This window comes from Panthera leo, chromosome D1, assembly GCF_018350215.1.
Source record: "Panthera leo isolate Ple1 chromosome D1, P.leo_Ple1_pat1.1, whole genome shotgun sequence".
In the NCBI taxonomy this organism is placed as follows: Eukaryota; Metazoa; Chordata; class Mammalia; order Carnivora; family Felidae; genus Panthera; species Panthera leo.
In genome coordinates, this window is record NC_056688.1 from 95,572,018 (window position 1) to 95,590,823 (window position 18,806).

Genomic DNA, 18,806 nt, shown 5'->3' on the forward strand with positions numbered 1-18,806 from the left:
GAGAAGCACTGTTGACAACAGGAAACTACAGCCGCATTAAAGAAATCTCTCAGGAAAAGGACAGCCTTGTCCCTCCTCTACCTCCAACACAGGAGGAGCCAGAGGTAGCACAATCAGTGGCAAGAAGGTAGAGAAAAGTAATGTGGGGAAGCAGATAACCCCACCTTTCCCCAAAAGCAGCTTCAAAGTCTGCCTTCGGCCTTGGCAAAGAGAAAGAGGAACTTTATAATTGGATGAAAATGTGGAGTTCTGATATTAGACTGTACTAGATATTTCACGACAGTACCAGAAAAGGAATGGCTCCTTAGCCATAGCTTATCCAGAATCTAGGAGGAAATGACTCAGCGGAGCAAGTTTAACAGGAAATGTAAGAAAGAATACAGTTGCTTTCTACTTGTACCCCACTGAGTCCAGCTGGCAAAGCACGTGAGCTATCAGTGTCTCGCTTTAAAAAAAAACAAAAAACAAAAAACCCACACACACAGAAAGAAAACAAAACAATAAAGTACTACTCTTCAGATAAAGCCCCACAGCCTCAAATGGCATGTGCTTATATATTTGGCTCCTGCCAAGCTTTTGAACTTCATTTCTGACCACTCTCTACCTCACTCATTACCTCCAGCCACATATGGCTTTCTCACAGCTCCTCAGAAATTTTATAAGCAGCTTATCATCTCAGGGACACTCCTCTCTCTGCCTTGCAATTGCTTGCCTCCTCTTGTCCTCACCTGGCTGATTCCTTCTGTTCTAAGAACACTTTGGTTGTAAGCAACAGAAACCAGCAGAAACCAAGGCAGGAAGTGTATTTATTGGGAAGAAAGGATGTAGTGCACACAGTTAGAAAAGAACAGAAACCAAAGAAGCCTAAGAGGTTAAGATGGCAGGAAGGGATGGGCAGACTGTTATGGAAGGTGGATCGTCCTCAGCTATTTGTTTTGTTTTATCTGAAGCATGTGCCCAACGCTAACTAGAGGAGGACAGAGTACAATGAGCAGAAATTCCTCCAAAGAAAATCAGGACACATGGGGCACCTGGGTGGCTCAGTCGGTTGGGCGTCCGGCTTCAGCTCAGGTCATGATCTCGCGGTCCGTGAATTCGAGCCCCATGTCGGGTTCTGTGTGGATAGCTCAGAGCGTGGAGCCTACTTCTGATTCTGTGTCTCCCTCTTTCTGACTCTGCCCCACTCACACCTCTGTCCCACTCTCTCTCTCTCAAAAATAAATAAACATTAAAAAAAAAGAAAAAAAAAAAAAAAAAGAAAATCAGGACACAGCCTACACAATAATGGTAGGCAGGCAAAACAACCAGAATCCACTCCATTTAGGAACCACTTTAAATACTTCTCACTCTGCCAGTTAGTAGCCACAGACCCCTGAGCAGGTTACTAACAGTATCTGTGTCTCAGTTTATTCATGTAGAGATAGTAAAATACCTATCTCATAGGTTAGTGGTGAGGATTAAATTAATGAATATATGTGACCCACTGAATATAGTGCCTGCACATAGTGTTAGCTATTACTAGTTTTTAGCAAGAATTTCCATGACCTCCCTAGACTTTGCCAGATCAGTCCGCTATACTCTCCCATCCCCTCTTACATTTCCCCTTTGAGCACTTGCCAAATAAACTTGCAGAATTATTTCTGTAATTTGTATTTAAATGTGTGTATCCCATCTATACTATAAGTGAAAATCAAATCTTTATCTTTTTTCCCTTGTATTCCCAAAGCATAGTACATAGCAGAGTATAGTAGGCTCAGTAATAGCCCCAAAAGATATCTAGGTCCTAAACTCCGGGACCTGTAAATGTTACCTTACTGGCAAAAGCCACTTTGAAGATGTGATTAGGTTAAGGATCTTGGGATCCTTATAATCTTGGGAAGATTATCCTGGATTATCTGTGTGGGCCCTAAACATAATCACAATTTCCATATAAGAGGGAAGGCAAAGAGAGATCTGACTACAGAAGAGGAGAAGGTAATAATATGGCATCAAAAGCAAAAGGTTGGAATGATAGATACAGCTTTCAGAAGCTAGAAAAGACAAGGAAGAAATCAGCCAACACCCTGACTTTAGCCCAGTGAAGCAGATTTTAAATTTGTGGCTTTCAGAAGTAGAGAATAAACCTGTGTTGCTTTAAGCCACCAAGTTTGTGGTAATTTGTTACAGCAGCCATAGGAGACTAATACACAGGCATTCAAGAAATATGTATTGAATGAATAAAAGAGACTTAGAAAATGACAAAAAGAGTATAAATCAAAGCCAGCTTAGAAACTGAAGTACAGGACTAGTTTTCACGACATACATAGCTCTGAGCAATTTATTTTCATCCATACATCTAAAATTCCATTATAGGTGGATCAGTTAAAGGCTGAACATCCCTGTGTATGTCAAGCTTCTTAGCTGAAAACTGAAACAGTCATTGTTGCCTGATTTAAGCAGGGAAACAAATTTATTTAAAGGATAGTGTTTACCTCAGACTCACCACAATGACTGAAGAACTAGGTTCAAGGCCAACTATGCACATTGTGCATTGCAACATGGGAGCCCTGTAGAAGCTTCTCAGCCAGGAGCAACATACAAAATATGCCTCACCATTGGTCTGGGGAAGACACCATCGGCTCCACCAACAAACACATTGTATCATAAGCTCTCACCAAACACTGGCTGCCACCATGATCAGTGCAGTTTCTAGTCTTCCTGCAGCACTCAGAGATCCTCAAGAGTCCCACGCTGCAGTGAAGGCTAGAGAAGGAAGTAAGAACCGGCACTTTCAGCTTCTGTAGGAGGATGCAGCTCAGCCTCCTACCAAGATTCAGAATGGGGACAGAGGATATTCCCCAAACTTGGGAAGAAGGGGTTCAGGTAATGGGGAACCATAAAGGATAAATATGTACTACAATCTCATATCCAAAGCTTACAGTGACCGGATTTTCAAGCATCAGACTTCAACAAGAAGTCACACAATCAGAGTGTCTAATCATGCATCTGATGACCTCCTGTGTCTAATCACTACTAAATTCATATGAAAGCAGGTAACAGAATACAGAACCTATTGAGGTTAAATACGCCCTCTTCAATTTCTAATTTGATCCCTAAATTAAATGAAAATGTCTTAAGGAATTTTTAAAGACTGATCTCCTTGTCAGATCCACAAATAACATGATCAACAAAGCAATGCCTTGTTTTATTTCTCTATCACATGGTCCCATCAGACTGAATTAAAGTCATCTCAACTACCTGTCAAAAAAAATAGAAGGTTTCTTATAGACAATAAATGTCTATCATTCTAAGCCACTCAGTTTTTGGTACTTTGTTATAGCAGCCCTGCATTCTGCAAAATTGCAGGATAGAAATCAGTATACAAAAATCAGTTGTGTTTCTATACACTAACAATGAAGTATCAGAAGGAGAAATTAAGAAAACAATCCCATTTAACAATGCCATCAATAGAATAAAATACTTAGGAATAAATTTAACCAAGGTGATGCAAGAGAACAAATGTTAGTGAGGATTTTCACACTGTTGGTGGGCATGTCAATTGGTGCAGCCACTATAGAAAAGAGTATGGAGTTCTTCAAAAACTTAAAAATAGAAATAGCATATGATCCAGCAATATCACTTCTAGGTACATATCCAAAAGAAATGAAAGCAAGATTTCAGAGATATCTGCACTCCCATGTTCAGCAGTATTCACAATAAACAAGAGTGGAAACAATCTAAATGCCCATCATTGGATGGCATTGAATGAGTAAAGATAATATCATATGTACATGCAATAGGACATTATTGAGCTTCAAAAAAAAAAAGAAAGAAAGAAAAAGAAAATTCTGCCATTTGCAACAACATGGATGAACCTGGAGGACATTATGCCAAGTGAAGTAAGCCAGGCATAGAAGGACAAATAAACATTACATCATAGTACTAACATCAGAAATCTAAAAGAGTTAAACCCTTAGAAGCAGAGAGTGGAATGGTGACTGCCATGGGTAGATGCAGGGCTGTGCAAGGGAGATATTACCCAAGTGTACAGAGTTTCAGGTATACAGAATGAGTAAGTCCCAAGGATCTGCACTGCAGCACGGTGCCTACAGTTTACAGTGCTATATTGTATACTTACAAATTTACTGGGAAGGAGGACCTTATGTTGTTTTTTTTAATGTTTATTTACTTATTTTGAGAAGGCAAGACAGAGTGCCAGCAGAGGAGGGGCAGAGAGAGAGGGAGAGAGAGAGAGAATCCCAAGCCTGCTCCATGCTGTCAGCACAGAGCCAGATGTGAGGCTTGATCTCATGAACCATGAGATCATGACCTGAGCCAAAACCAAGAGTCAGACACTTAACTGAGCCACCCAGGTGCCCCATTTATCATGACATAATAATAATCATTATTATAAATAAGGAAGGCAAGTGGAAATTTGGAGGTGGGGAACATGTTTATGGCATAGACTGTGGTGATTGTTTCAAGGATGTGTACTTATCTTCAAACTCATCAAGGTGTATACATTAAATATGTAAAGATTTTGTATGTCAATCATACTTCAATAAAGTAGTTTTAAAAAATTAAATCTAAAGATATAATTCACTCTACCATTCTCAACACACAGAAATGATACTGTGACCACTAATATGGGCTCATTCAAAATGTAAAATGTTGACTTGGTGCAGTTTTAATAATTACAAATTATGCATTCTTGTTGAGTGACTGGAATCCACATTAAATCATGAAGAACATATTTGTAATTTGGAGAATTTATACCTAATGACATAGAGTTTCCAAAACACATTCTAAGTTACAAAATGTCTAGCACGAATGTCTACAGATGGTCATTCTTTAATTCCACAAATATTTATTGAGAGAAGCTTTGTATTAGGCATTGACCAAGACAACAAAGTTTTACATACAAATATTGCAAATTAAGAAAGATATATTAGTTATATACTAAATTGAAACATTTCTGCATTTAAACTGCTGGGCAATCACCTAATTCACTTTTTTTACATTAAAGAGTTAGCTCATACCAAAATTAATCTATAAATCCAATGCATTGCTGATCAAAATCCCAACAAAGTTTTTTTACAGAACTGATATGTCAATTCTAAAATTCATATATATGAGTAAAGGGCCACAGTAATCAAAATTATTCTGGGAGAAAGGATGGGAGACTTGTCTTAGTAGAGATTAACATATATAAAACTATAGTACTTAAAACAGTACAGTTCTGCTTCAAAGAGGGCCAATATACTAAGAAAACAGAATAAGAATGCCACAAACACAGGTGGAAATGTGATAGAAGACAAAATTAGTATTTCTGATTCCTGGGGAATGGATAGACTATTCAATAAATTACATTGTAGCAATGGGATTTCCATATAAAATAAATTATATCCCTTTATCACATCATCTGCAAATTTTGTAAGCTCCACATGGATGAGAGACCTAAATGTAAAAAACAAAATTTTACAACTATTAGGGAAAAAATATAGTAGAATGTCTTCATGACTGTAGATTGGGAAAGGAATTTTTACTTTACCCATACACTTGACCTCAAAGATAAAACTTTTGCAAGACCAAAGACATAATAAACAAAATTAAAAGCCAGGGAACAATTTGGAAATAGACCTTTGCAACATATATAACAAACAAAGAATTAATTATACGAAAGAATACAGTTAGGGAAACCAAGGCCTGGGTGATCCAAGAACCGCATATTCAAGATCAGAAAACTCCAGCCACTGGGACTAGTCACTCTCTTCAGAGTTTGCTGAGAGGTACAGATGCAAGATAACTGACATTACCATAACCTATAAACCTCTAATTTATACATAGTTGGAAGGAAATTGTAAGTTGTTTCTGTGTGTAAATAGAAGCTATTCCCCCACCCCTCCCCTCTCTCTGAGGGAAGAGAAGGAGGGGCTCCATCTTCCCCAAACCAAGGGAACACAAAGACAGTGATTACTAAAGTCTGATGATGCCTACAAGAAGGTCATATTGCTTCCTGGTACACTGTTTATTTTGCCACTGAACTTGATAATCTGTCTTGTACTAATGGAGTCGCAGAAGAGAGGATTGGGAGCAATGGCAAGGTGGACCACAGCAGGGCAAGAAGAAGGAGGGCCAAGGACTCCCCAGTCCCCACGCTGAGTTCAGGCTTCCAAAGGATTCAGATTTGGGGCTCTAGTCTCACTGGTGATGGTCATGTCAAGAGGCAAAGAGGTGCTCAACTCAAAGATGTGTTCTGCAAAGCTGCCCACTGAGGATCAGTGGAAGATGCCAATCATGTAAGGAACCCCCCAGTGGGATCCAAAGCAGCTTGAGAGGGAAACCATCATCTACTTAATCTGTTGGAGCCATGATCTTGCCCTGTGGAGCCCACAGACATCAAGTTCAACCACCATTTAGAAAAAAAAAAACTAAACCTCAACACTTAGAAGCAGTGGAGCAGGGCAGCATCCTTCCCACTCATCTCTTCTGCCTGCCTGGTGTCCCATGGTGTGTGAGATGAGACATGTCTCACAGCCACCCACACACACTAACTCCTAGTGCTGCAAGGCTCACCTATTCAGAAGGGAGATCTAGAGGATTCTTGCATCAAATCAGAGATTTATGTTTTAAAACACAGGGATAAATCTGAAACAATGCTACAAGTCTGTTCTAAAAACAGAATGTGGCTGAAAAGTAAGGAAGATGCTGAGCTATCCTCCTGGTGGAAAAGAAGGCTTCAACATAGGATAAATGGTAGCAGTTAACGGAAAAAATAAAAGCATTTGTGTTTATACCTCAATGAGTAGAGAGTCCTCACAAAAGTATCAGTAATTGTAATATATAAAGCATAACACATATAAAGAATACTTTCTAATTAATACAAAAAAAAGAAATACCTGTGAGAAAAACATGGGTATTTTGATTATCTAAACATAATGGCTCAAAACAACAATAACCATTTCTTTGCTTTTGATTCTGCGGCTTTGGCAGGGCCCCAGTGGGGACAGCTTGCCTGTGTATCATGTGACATTTGCTATGGCTGGAATCTCCAAGGTGACTTCTTCACTCATATGTCTGGCACTTCAGTAGAACAGCAGGGAGGCTGGAGGGACTTTCTCTCTCTCTCTCTCTCTTTCTCTCCCTCCCTCCCTCTCCTCGTGACCTCGCCACGTGGCTAGCTTGGACTTCCTCACAGCATGGCAGTCTCAGAGTAGCTGGATGCCTTACATAGTGGCTGATTTCCTCCAAAGAGCAAAAGTAGAGCTTGCCTCCTTGCCTTAAGCCCAGACTGGCACAGTGTCAATTCTGCCACATTCTGTTACTTATCCTACAGTAACTTGCCATCATTGTGCCAAGACATAAAGATGTTCATCACAGCATTGTTTGTAACATCAAAACACTGGAAACAACCCAAATGTCCAATCAGTAGGGTTTAGATTAATAAAATGTTATAGTCTTATTATGAAGCAAAAGAGAATTAATAAACTACATCCTTAGTTATCAACAAAAATAGATATAAAAGTAACATTGAGAAAAAATAGTTGAAAACTCACGCGATATAAAACAAATTATGTATTTTTTAAAAAACACAACCTAGAACTACATAATTTTTTTTGTATATATATGTAGTGAAAATATTAAATTGTAAGGACACATACCAAAATCAAGACAGTGATTGCCTCCTCCAGGAAGGAAGAGAGAAGCAATGTTCTAAGAAAAGCCCAAAGTAGAATTCAACTTTTTTTTTTTCACATTTATTCATTTTTTGAGAGAAAGAGACAGAGTATGAGCAGGGAAGACACAGAGAGAGAGGGAGACACAGAATCTGAAGCAGGCTCCAGGCTCTGAGCTGTCAGCACAGAGCCCAACGCAGGGCTCAAACCCATGAACCACAACATCATGACCTTGAGCTGAAGTCAGACGTTTAACCAACTGAGCCACCCAGGTGCCCCAGAATTCAACATTTTTAAATAATATTTCAATTATTTTATTTTTTTAAATCTGATGTAATTATGATGACATTTTAACATTGATTGATGGCTTTTTATGTTAGTCTGAAATATTCTAAAGTTTAAATATTCTTCAAAACTGAGAAAAACCCCAAAAAACTAAAAACAATAAATTTAGAGTTATTTTTTTTTTAATTGCTGATCTAGCTGGGGAGACCAGATGGTTTAGTTGAGAAATTGTTAAAAGCTATAGACAGTCTGAGATTTTACCCTACTAATCACCTAATAACGTAGCTTGTCACATATAAAAATATATGCTAACAGAAGACATGAGACTCTTGCATCAGAAACAGAAGACTTTATCATGGTAATAGCAGTAGGCAGAAAACCAGCATTTGTGCCAGTTCCCCAAATCCCAACTCCCAGAAGGCAGTACAAAAAGAGTTATATTCAGACAACGTGCTGAGGGAACCCTAATTTGTTGGTAATGGGCAATAAGACTGGCTGGCATATGCTCTAGACACTATCTCTATCTTCCACGGGTATGAGGGAAGCTGCCCTCTTCTCCAGCTGGAGACTTTATTATCTGTCTTCCAAGTCTGACTACAGGTATAAGCATCCTTGAAAAAGATAGTCCAGAGGGGCATCTGGGTGGCTCAGTCGGTTAAGCACCTGACATCAGCTCTGGTTATGATGTTGGGGTTCATGGGTTCGAGCCCTGCATCAGGCTCTGTGCTGATAACTCAGAGCCTGGAGCCTGCTTTGGATTTTGTGTCTCCTTCTCTCTCTGTCTGTCTCTGTCTCTCTCTCTCTCAAAAATAAATAACCATTTTTAAAAAATGTTTTTAAAGATAGTCCAGGGGCTCCTGGGTGGCTCAGGTGGTTAACTGTCCAACTTCAACTCAGGTCATGATCTCACGGTTCATGGGTTCCAGCTTCACATTGAGCTCAGAGCCTGGAGCCTCCTTCAGATTCTGTGTCTCCCGCTCTCTCAGCCCCTACCCCACTTGTATTCTGTCTCTCTCTCTCTCTCTCTCTCTCTCTCTCTCTCTGTCTCAAAAATAAATAAACATTAAAAAAATTAGAAAAAGATAGTCCAGGATGAAGGCAGACAATGACTTTGCTATAAAATTTTCAGAAATGCAAGTGACCTACAGAGAATGGTCTCCTAATAGGACACTTGAAACATGTCAAGAGGTACTCCACTGTAATAGCAATATCATAGGACTAATTATTACATGTGCTAAAGAACTACACCTAAAGTTTTAAAACTTTAACACAGTACTTTCCTTATTCCTTTTTGTTAACGTTTATTTATTTATTTATTTATTTATTTATTTATTTAGAGAGAGGATGCAGGTGAGTGGGTGAGGGGCAGAGAGAGAGGGAGAGAGAGAATCCTAAGCAGGCTCCTCACTGTCAGCGGAGAGCCAGATACAGGGCTCAGTCCCACAAACTGTGAGATTATGACCTGAGCTGAAATCTAGAATTGGACTGACTGAGCCACCAGGCACCCCAGTACTTTTCATATTCTAGCCACAAACCTCTACAAGCCGAAAACCATAAAATCAGAAAAAGTAAACCTTTAACACAAGCCAGGTCAGTAAGATACTAATGATTATGAAAAAAAGCTAACTTGTAACAGAATAATAAAACAGCTTTGTACCTCAAATACAATGTTTCTTGAAACATTAAATGTCACTTTAAAATTTTATCAGGAAATAAAAAAACAACTACATAGGACCAGAATATTTACAGGTATCCTAACCCATAAATATGCTGTACCATAAACAAGGTGCCCTGGCATAAAATAAAATGAGCTATAGATATGCTTCAGAATTAACCTCAGTACACATTATGATGCATAATAGCTTCTGGGATCTTTAAACAACTCATAATGTATGTTTTACTTCTTTATGTTAATACAAAAATGTTCAAAATACTGTACAAAGTTTTTTTAAAGGTCTACATTGAAATTCCAAGAAAGTCAACCTGAATTTTGACATAAGAAAAACGATAACGGATAGTTATATAAAACTTTTCAGTCTGTAAGAGACATAAAGCATTTTTACACGCAAAATATGAAAATGCTAATTCTCAAACAACTTAGGAGCCAAAAAATTATGAAGACACTTACATGTACCTAACTACGAAGGGCTTCTTAGTACATAGTGGGCGCTCTTTAAAATATGATTATTGTAGGGTCTGAGCGCGGGGCCAGAGTGTGAGGCAGTGGGAAACCCACAAGCGTTGGATCCTAACTACCAGGTTGGAATCCCAACTCTGCCATCTTGCTGCTTTATGAACGTGAGCAAGTCACAACTTCCAGAGCCTCCGTTTCCTCACTTGCAAAACGAATAGAATATCTGAATCATATTCAAAAGGGCCAACACTATGTCTGGTCTTTTTACTTGATGTTTAACGACCTGAATAAGTAGAAGAATACAGGTCACTGTGGCGATGAAGTACGGTTTGTTACATGCCAGTAATCTTCTTCCATAACTGTAGGTCAAAGTGGAACATGGTTGATGGACTCTTATGGGGAAAAAGACATTTAAATGTGCGTTCCCTTACTTAAGTTTCAGGAGAAACATATGTGTTGTGTAACTTAAGCCATTCTATCAAATATCCAAAAAATAGAAAGAGAACATGTTGCCTTATCTTTTCTATTAATAATAAGACAAAAACCAGTAAGTGGCTTTTCTGATAGAAGGAACTTGAGGCCAAAAATTAGTACAAGTGAGTTACAGTTCCACTTATGCTTCTAATTAGCTGTGTGGTCTTGGGAAAATAATATACTTCCTATTCTCAGGGCCTCCATTTATCTGTCAGAGAGGTTCATTTATTCTAATATTTATGGATTTTTTGTGTCAGCTCAGGCATTTTCAAAAAATAAATCAGGGACAATCCTTGCCTGTGGCTGAAACTATTAGTTTCCTTTCCTATAGCCATTGGCTCTTCTGCCCCACAATCTTCCCAGATTTAAGAGAAAGAATGAAAAAGAAAACCCTATTTTGTTCAAGCTTCAATGTGCCCAGCTCCAAAAGATAAACTGTAAGTTTTCTAAATGAATCATGGCAATTATTCCCTTTGTCAAATATTCTCTTTTTTAACCTCTCTTGAGCCCAGTAGTGGCTATGTCGCCCATTTCTGGTAAGTAAGGCATAAGGGAACATGAAGTGAACTTCTGGAATGAATTTTCTTCACTAATGAAAGGAGACCTCTTTTCCACATACTCCCTTCCTACCTGCTTGGGATGTTAGGGATACAGTGCCTGGAACTGTGGCAGCCATCTTGTGATCATGAGGATACAAACACAAGGAAGATGGAATCAAATCACTTAGGATGATGGAAAAATGTAGGGTCTTTAATAATATTAACGAGCCACTAAATACTCCTTCACAACTTTTTATTAAATAAATAATATACATCATTATGACTTAAGCTACTGTTACCTGTGTATTTGTTACTCAATCGCATTCCTATTTGATAGAATACATTCATGGGAATTTTCTATTGGTAGAGGAGGCAGACATATCATTAGAAAAGTGCTGTGTAGTTAAATAATGACTATCATACAGATGAAGATAATTATTTCTGTTTTACCTACTGACACATTGCTGCAAGGACAAAGAATAAAATAGATATGAAAATCCCACTGAAAAAAAAGCATTGCAGTTCAGTGTAAAAGGTCAACAGTATGAAAAAATGAATTGCATCAAACATCTGGAAAAAGCCAAAATCTACAAAAGACATATAGTAACAACGATGATCACAGCTAACTCTTTTATTTAAAAAATATTAGGGGTGCCTAGGTGGTTCCGTCAGTTAAGCATCCAACTTCGTCTCAGGTTATAATCTCACAGTTCATGAGTTTGAGCCCCACATCTGAGCTGTGCTGACAGCTCAGAGCCTGGAGCCTGCTTCAGATTCTGTGTCTCCATCTCTCTCTGCCCCTACCCAACTCATGCTCAATATCTCTCTCTCTCTCTCAAAAATAAACATTAAAAAAAATTTTAATAAGTGTATTTAATGAATATATCTCCTTTCCCTTGAATGCTTCATTGTTGGTGTATTTGACATATTGGGTTTGGGATAACTTTTACTATTTGTGTGTGTGTATGTGTGTGTGTTAAGAACTTTTAACAACTTTAAGTATAATAATACATTATTGTTGGCTATAGGTACAATGTTGTACAGCAAATCTCTAGAGCTTACTCATCTTACTGAACTGAAACTTTGTGCCAGTTGATTAATAATAACGCCCCATCTCCCTCTCCCCTCAGCCCCAGGTAATTGCCATTCCAGTCTTTGACTTTATGAATTTATAATTTTATATACCTCATATAGGTAGAATCATATACTGCTTGTCTTTCTGTGTCTGGCTTATGTCACTTAGCATGTCCTTAAAGTCCACCCATGTTCTTGAATACAGAATTTCCTTCTTTTTTAGGCTGAAGAGTAGTCCGTTTTATGCATATACCACATGTTCTTTATCAATTTGTCTGTTAACGAACATTTAGGTTGTTTCCATATCTTAGCTACTGTAAATAGTGTTTCTAGGCTGTGCTAATATCACGTCAAGATCCTGATGTCAATTCTTTCGGATATATACCAAATATGGGATTGTGGATCAAATGGTACACCTACTTTTAATCTTTTGAGAAAGCTCCATACCGCTTTCCACAATGGCTGCACCATTTTTCCTTCCCACCCATAGTGTACAAGACTACTAACACTTGGAATTCACCAACACTTGATCACCAACTCTTCCAGGCCCTGATCTAAGGTCTCTACATAAAACCTTCCCAACAACCCCATGAGACCAATTCTATGATTATTTCCATTTTACAGTGGAGGGCAACATAGGCAACAAAGTGATACATAGGCCACAAAGGCTGCACGGTAAAGAGCTGGTATTTGAACAGAGGCAATCTTATGCCAGAACTGATGGACTAAGGCATCACACTGTACTTCCAACCTGCAAAGCTGTTTTGAAAAGAGCTGTTCATCCTATTTATTTTTTATAAAACAGTAAGAATTAACTTCTAACTATAAGAATACCCAAGTCCTTCAAGAGACAGTTAATATCAGAGCACTGTAGTCCCCATTATGTACTGATAAAATTGCTTCAGATAAAATGGTAAAGAGTGAATTATCCTGCCTTTTATCAAGCAGCAGAGAATCCACACTGCACATATTTCATGAAGATGTAATTAACTATAAGAGAAGTAATCAAATGCATATAAGCCATGTACTCTGCTCTCCCATGCTATCTGTGCTAAGTTTGTATCCTGTTCTACAAGTTGCTCACAGGTAGGGCCACCACATAGCTGCACAGCCCTGGGGACACCATTTATATTGCAGCTTTTGTGAATGGCTCTGCCTAGACCTATAGAGTATTGTGCCCTGCCGACATCCCCCTTGCTCAATCTCGCTTTCTTACCATATTCCTCATACTTTACTAGTACTTTAAAGGTACTCAGCCAAGTACTTTGGAAGCAAAATAAAAGTGGAAAACATTCATGCACAATGTACAATGTACACACAGGTGCATGAGCACACACACACACACACACATGTGCACACACACACACAGGCCTGCATGACCACAATGACACGCTGATTGTGTTTAGCATTACCGCACTTATAAATGGAAACTCGGGCTATCTATACAAGAAATGGACCAAAGGCCATCTTCAGTGACATTGCCATCTGGCTTCAACCCTCCATAGAGGAGTTATTAAAATACTTTATTAGAATCTCAATATTATTCTGTTTTCTTATCCAGTCAGGACAAGCCCAGAACGCTTCTCAGGAATATAGAGTCACACAATGCAACAAGAGCTTTGAATCAATCTCGCAGCCAATAAATGGAATATCTCAATTGCCAAGTGTAGTTTCCACTTTAATGTTTATTCTGTAACAGGTATTGTGCTGAGTGCTTTACATACATTATTTCATTTAATATTCTCCAGGCACGTGACATAGGCACATAATACAGATAGAAAATTTGAGGCTCCAAGGAGTTAGCAAGTTGCAGCAAATGCTGTTGGCTGTCTACCCCTTCTTCTTTCCTAACAGAATACCAGTTTTGTTCAGGTATCCACTCCTCCCTCAAATTATTCACAGTGATCTGAAGCTCAAGCTCCCAGAGACATCTGTTTAGTTTGTGTTAATCATTATAATCTCATTCCCCTGGCATGATTGGTTTAAAAATGGGCATGTAAATGGGCTCCTGGGTGGCCCAGTCGGTTAAGTGTCTGACTCTTGATCTCAGCTCAGGTCATGATCTCCCAGTTTGTGGTATCGAGCTCCACATTGGGCTCTGAGCTAAAAGTCTGGAGCCTGCTTGGGATTCTCTCCCGCCCTCTCTCTCTCTGTCCTCTCTCGCTTGTGCTCTCTCTCTCTCTCTCTCTCAAAAATTAATTAATTAAAAATAAATAAATGAAATAAAATTCTTGAAGATGGGAAAGTGAGCATGCAAGCCTATTCTGTCCAATGACAAATGGGAGAGGTTTGCTGTGGAGCTTTTCGGAAAGGTTTTATCACTCCTGCAGAAAAGCCACACAAATAAACTAGCCTCCCTTATTCCTGTAGAGATGTCCATGCCTAGCTCTGCATGAACTCCTGATGCTATTTTTCCACCCACTTGGAATTAAGCCTGGGAAGGGCAGAACCAAGAGAATCACAGAGAAACGGAGCCAGAGCCCTGACATAGAAGGCCTGCAGCCTGTCTTGCCTCAGTATTTCTTGATATGTGAGAAAATGAATAGTCTTATCCTAAAATCCACATCCAATGCTGAAGCCTTAACCGTGACACTGAATTTCCTGTGAGGCTGAGGTATAGGCACAGCATTTCTCTCCCAACCAACCCTACATGTACACGCACTTTGGCGGGGGGCGCAGGGGTGAAGTTCCCTTCATACACACACTTCCATCCAAGACTCTGAAACTCAGTCTTTGGTTCGTTTTTCTCCCCCAAGCAAGTACTCATATTCCCAACTACTTGAGCTCATCCAAAAACTAGCCTATTTGGTAGAGACAGAAACTGATTTAGCTCTTGATAACCAGGCCCAGTTCAAGGTGCAAGCCTCATCTCAACTCTCAGTCACTAGAATGGCTACTTCTTAGGACCACCCCCAGGACTCCTTCCAATGAACGATCATTACCATCTTGTAAGATGTACTAAGAACTTTTTAGCCTATGCAGGTGTCATTCAGCTTCTATTTGCCACCATTGTTTGAATAATCTGCTAGTTCCTACATTGTCTCTCAACTCAGATAACGTAGAGCTTTTCCTCAAATAAAATATTTAGCTCCACTACTACCTGCTTTCTTTAGAAAACCCAAATATCAAATCTTAGAGCTGCTGTCACTTGAAACAATATCAGGAAAAAATAATATAGGAAGAGAACCTAGGCTCATAGCTTTGCATCAAGAATTATCAATTCAGGGGGCGCCTGGGTGGCTCCGACAGTTAAGCATCCGACTTCAGCTCCAGTCACGATCTCACGGTCCGTGAGTTCGAGCCCCAAGTCTGGCTCTGGGCTGATGGCCCAGAGCCTGGAGCCTGCTTCCGATTCTGTGTCTCCCTCTCTCTCTGCCCCTCCCCCGTTCATGCTCTGTCTCTGTCTCAAAAATAAATAAACGTTAAAAAAAAATTTTTTTAAAGAATTATCAATTCAGAATTACCTCTGAAGCATTAAGACAGCATCCACTGCTGTTCAAATAAGGAAAGGAAACTAGCTTTAATTGAGCATCTATGTCAGACCCTGTGTTAAATTTTTTGTTATCTCATATTATACTCAGAATAATTCTATGAGATAGGTAATGCTAGTCCCTCAATTGACAGATGAGGATAGCCTTTAGGCAATACAACTAGTAATTTACAGCGAGAACTGGAACTCATGTCCAGCTGAAGCTGATCTCTGCAGAGAAGAAGGCCATCCATGAGTATTCGGAACCACTCCAGCATACTTATCTGATTAGATAAGTACACTTGCTGAGTCTCAGCTATAGCCTTTGATGTTATATTTTAGCCAGACATGGTGCCTATACTCTTCCTGCCAGACACATTGCCCAGTGCATTAGTGAGGGGGAAGACGTAATAAGAAATTAGATATGACTATTGCAAAAGGTTTAATAATAGTCATGACTGCAGAAAAGAGGCAATCTGCGTCATTTTCTACCTTACAAGAAAGTGTGGGTCAGGAAATAGCTAAGGTTAAACTAAGTCTGGGGCTCATCATAATTCAGCACCAAAGGCAGCAAAAGAGGGACAATAAAACTGAAATATGAGACAGACAAGAGATAAAGGGAGAAGAAAGAAAATGCTTAACTCCCAGGTTCCTCCAAAGGAATTTCAAACTGTCGAGGGTTTTATTCACCCTTTTATTCAAGGCTATTTATCTCCCTTATGCCATCCAAGCTCCTTCCTGCAGAAAAGCCAGTCTCCCTCATACCTGACAGTGCAAATTACTTCCTCCAAAGGGCTCAAACCAGTTTGTTTAACTAGTTCTACAGTGGCTTTACTGACACAGGTACATACCACCCTTCTAAGAAACATTTCTAGGAGCATGAGGTGGGGGCTGACCACTTGCTCTTCTGGTAGAGGTCAAGCAGCACCATAGACCAGGAAGGATGTGGCACTGGATTCATCTGGATTAGTTAGGCAAGCAAAAATTGTTTCCATGTTACTAACACCATGGGGAGCACTGTAAACCTAAGAAAGTGGAGACCTGGATAAGAAGCTGATTGTGGTTCTGCATTCTCCCCTAAACCATAGACACATCCCTGGAGTGATCATCAGCCTTGAGGAACAGATGTTGGGAACAAAATAGAGGTACTCTGCAAAGACAGGGAGTGATAGAGGTTGCCCAGGAATACACATTGAAGACAAAAGACCAGGGGGCCTGTGTGGCTCAGTCAGTTGGGCATCTGACTTTGGCTCAGGTCACGATCTCATGGTTTGTGAGTTTGAGCCCCGTGTTGGGCTCTGTGCTGACAGCTCAGAGCCTGGAGCCTGCTTCAGATTCTGTGCCTCCCTCTCTCTGTGCCCCTCCCCTACTTGCACTCTTTCTTTCTTTCTCTCTCTCTCTCTCAAAAATAAAGATTAAAAAAAAATTTTTTAAAGACAAAGACCAAATTCCTAGAATAGAATAGAGCATTATATGAATTCACCAAATACATTCAACCTCTTGTTAAGCTAAGCTGCAGATTTATAAGAATATGCCTAGACCAGTCTTAAAGAGTTTCTCTAGTGTTCACATGCTAATGGATCCCCAACTCCACCATGACCAGCTCCACTCTATGGGTCCTTTATTGGACCAACCTGCCCTGTGCTTACAATATTCTCTGATAATCCTCCTACTATTATACTATAATTATATCATATATAATCATATATAATTATATCATATGACATATATATATTATAAAACATATAATATTATACTACTCTTTGATCTTTACTGGGCAAGGGTACCACACCTTTCACATCCCTAACAAGCTTATGAGCAAATGTCAGCATCAAAGTTTCCCCCAAAATAAGCCTCATTTCATATTTGGATTTCAGTAATAAAAGAGAACTACTTTTATACTCTTTTTCAAAGATATTTTGTCTCCTGTCGGAGAAAGTTGCTCCTCCTCGGTGTAGTAGAAAGTTGTACCTGAAGCATAGTAGAAAGGATAGAATATCCACAAAGCTATCAGATCAGCCAAACCAACCAAACCAACCACAGTGGTAGTTATCCACAGGGTGACAAATGTCATGAGCTGGCATACACCCTCATTCCCAGGATTAAATCCCAAGCTGATTTATGAGTGTTAGAAGAATCTATATTCAACAGTTTAAACCAAAAGAGCAACTTTCCATAGTGAGATACTAACTGGTATTTACCAAAAGGGGTTAAAAAGTCAACTAAGTTTGGGAAACACTGAGTCAAAGAAATAAAAAGCAACTTTTTAATGAAGCACTTCTCGGAGACTTTAACCTGTTCATCTCCATTGTAGGCTGCCCAGACAAGTGGTATGTTATGCAGAATTATAAAAATAAAAAATTTCTGTTTGGAAATTCTTTTCACATGAAGCAACTTTCTAGACAATGTCCTGCAGTGGGAAATGACTGTAAGTGACCCAAAGAGAATATTATCATCTTGAAGCTTGCACTTAATCATAGATAAAATAACCAGATGATAAAAGGCATCTTCACTGATAAAACAAACAGACCACGACAGGGGAGCTAATTTATACCTAGGATTTCCTTGATTTTGATAATGTTTGTTGTTGTGTCGACTGGAGATATTATAACATTTGAACAGAAGTGCATGACATTATATAATGTGAGATTATCTGAGATTGACTAAAAGATGCAGACAATTACACGCCTTCACACAAGTGAGGAACATGAGTTTCTTTTTGTAAAACTCACTAGGATGAGGTCCTCTTTAAGGAGATTTTACTGCATGTAATCCAAGAGTTAGACAAAAGAGGTGATTGATCATAAAGTCACTTTTACACAAATTATCCTTTCTGAAAAAAAAAAAAAAAAAAACAATCATGTCCTAAGTCCTACTTTTCTTTCCTAAAATTTCAAAACTCCACTTCCGAATTGGGGTTATAAAATTATAAGCCTGGCTTGACACATGTGAATGACCATCACTGTACCAATTTAGTACCATTATCAGCAGAAAACAGCCAAATATTCAAGATAATCACACTCAAATTTGTTGTCTTTTAGAAAAAAAATAAAGAAGCAAAATCATACAGCACACAAACATACCATTCCTTCACATATTTATCTGTTGCACATACATGCTATTAATACAAAAGAGAGGGATTAAAAATTTCCCCAAAAGTCAATTTGGATCAAGTC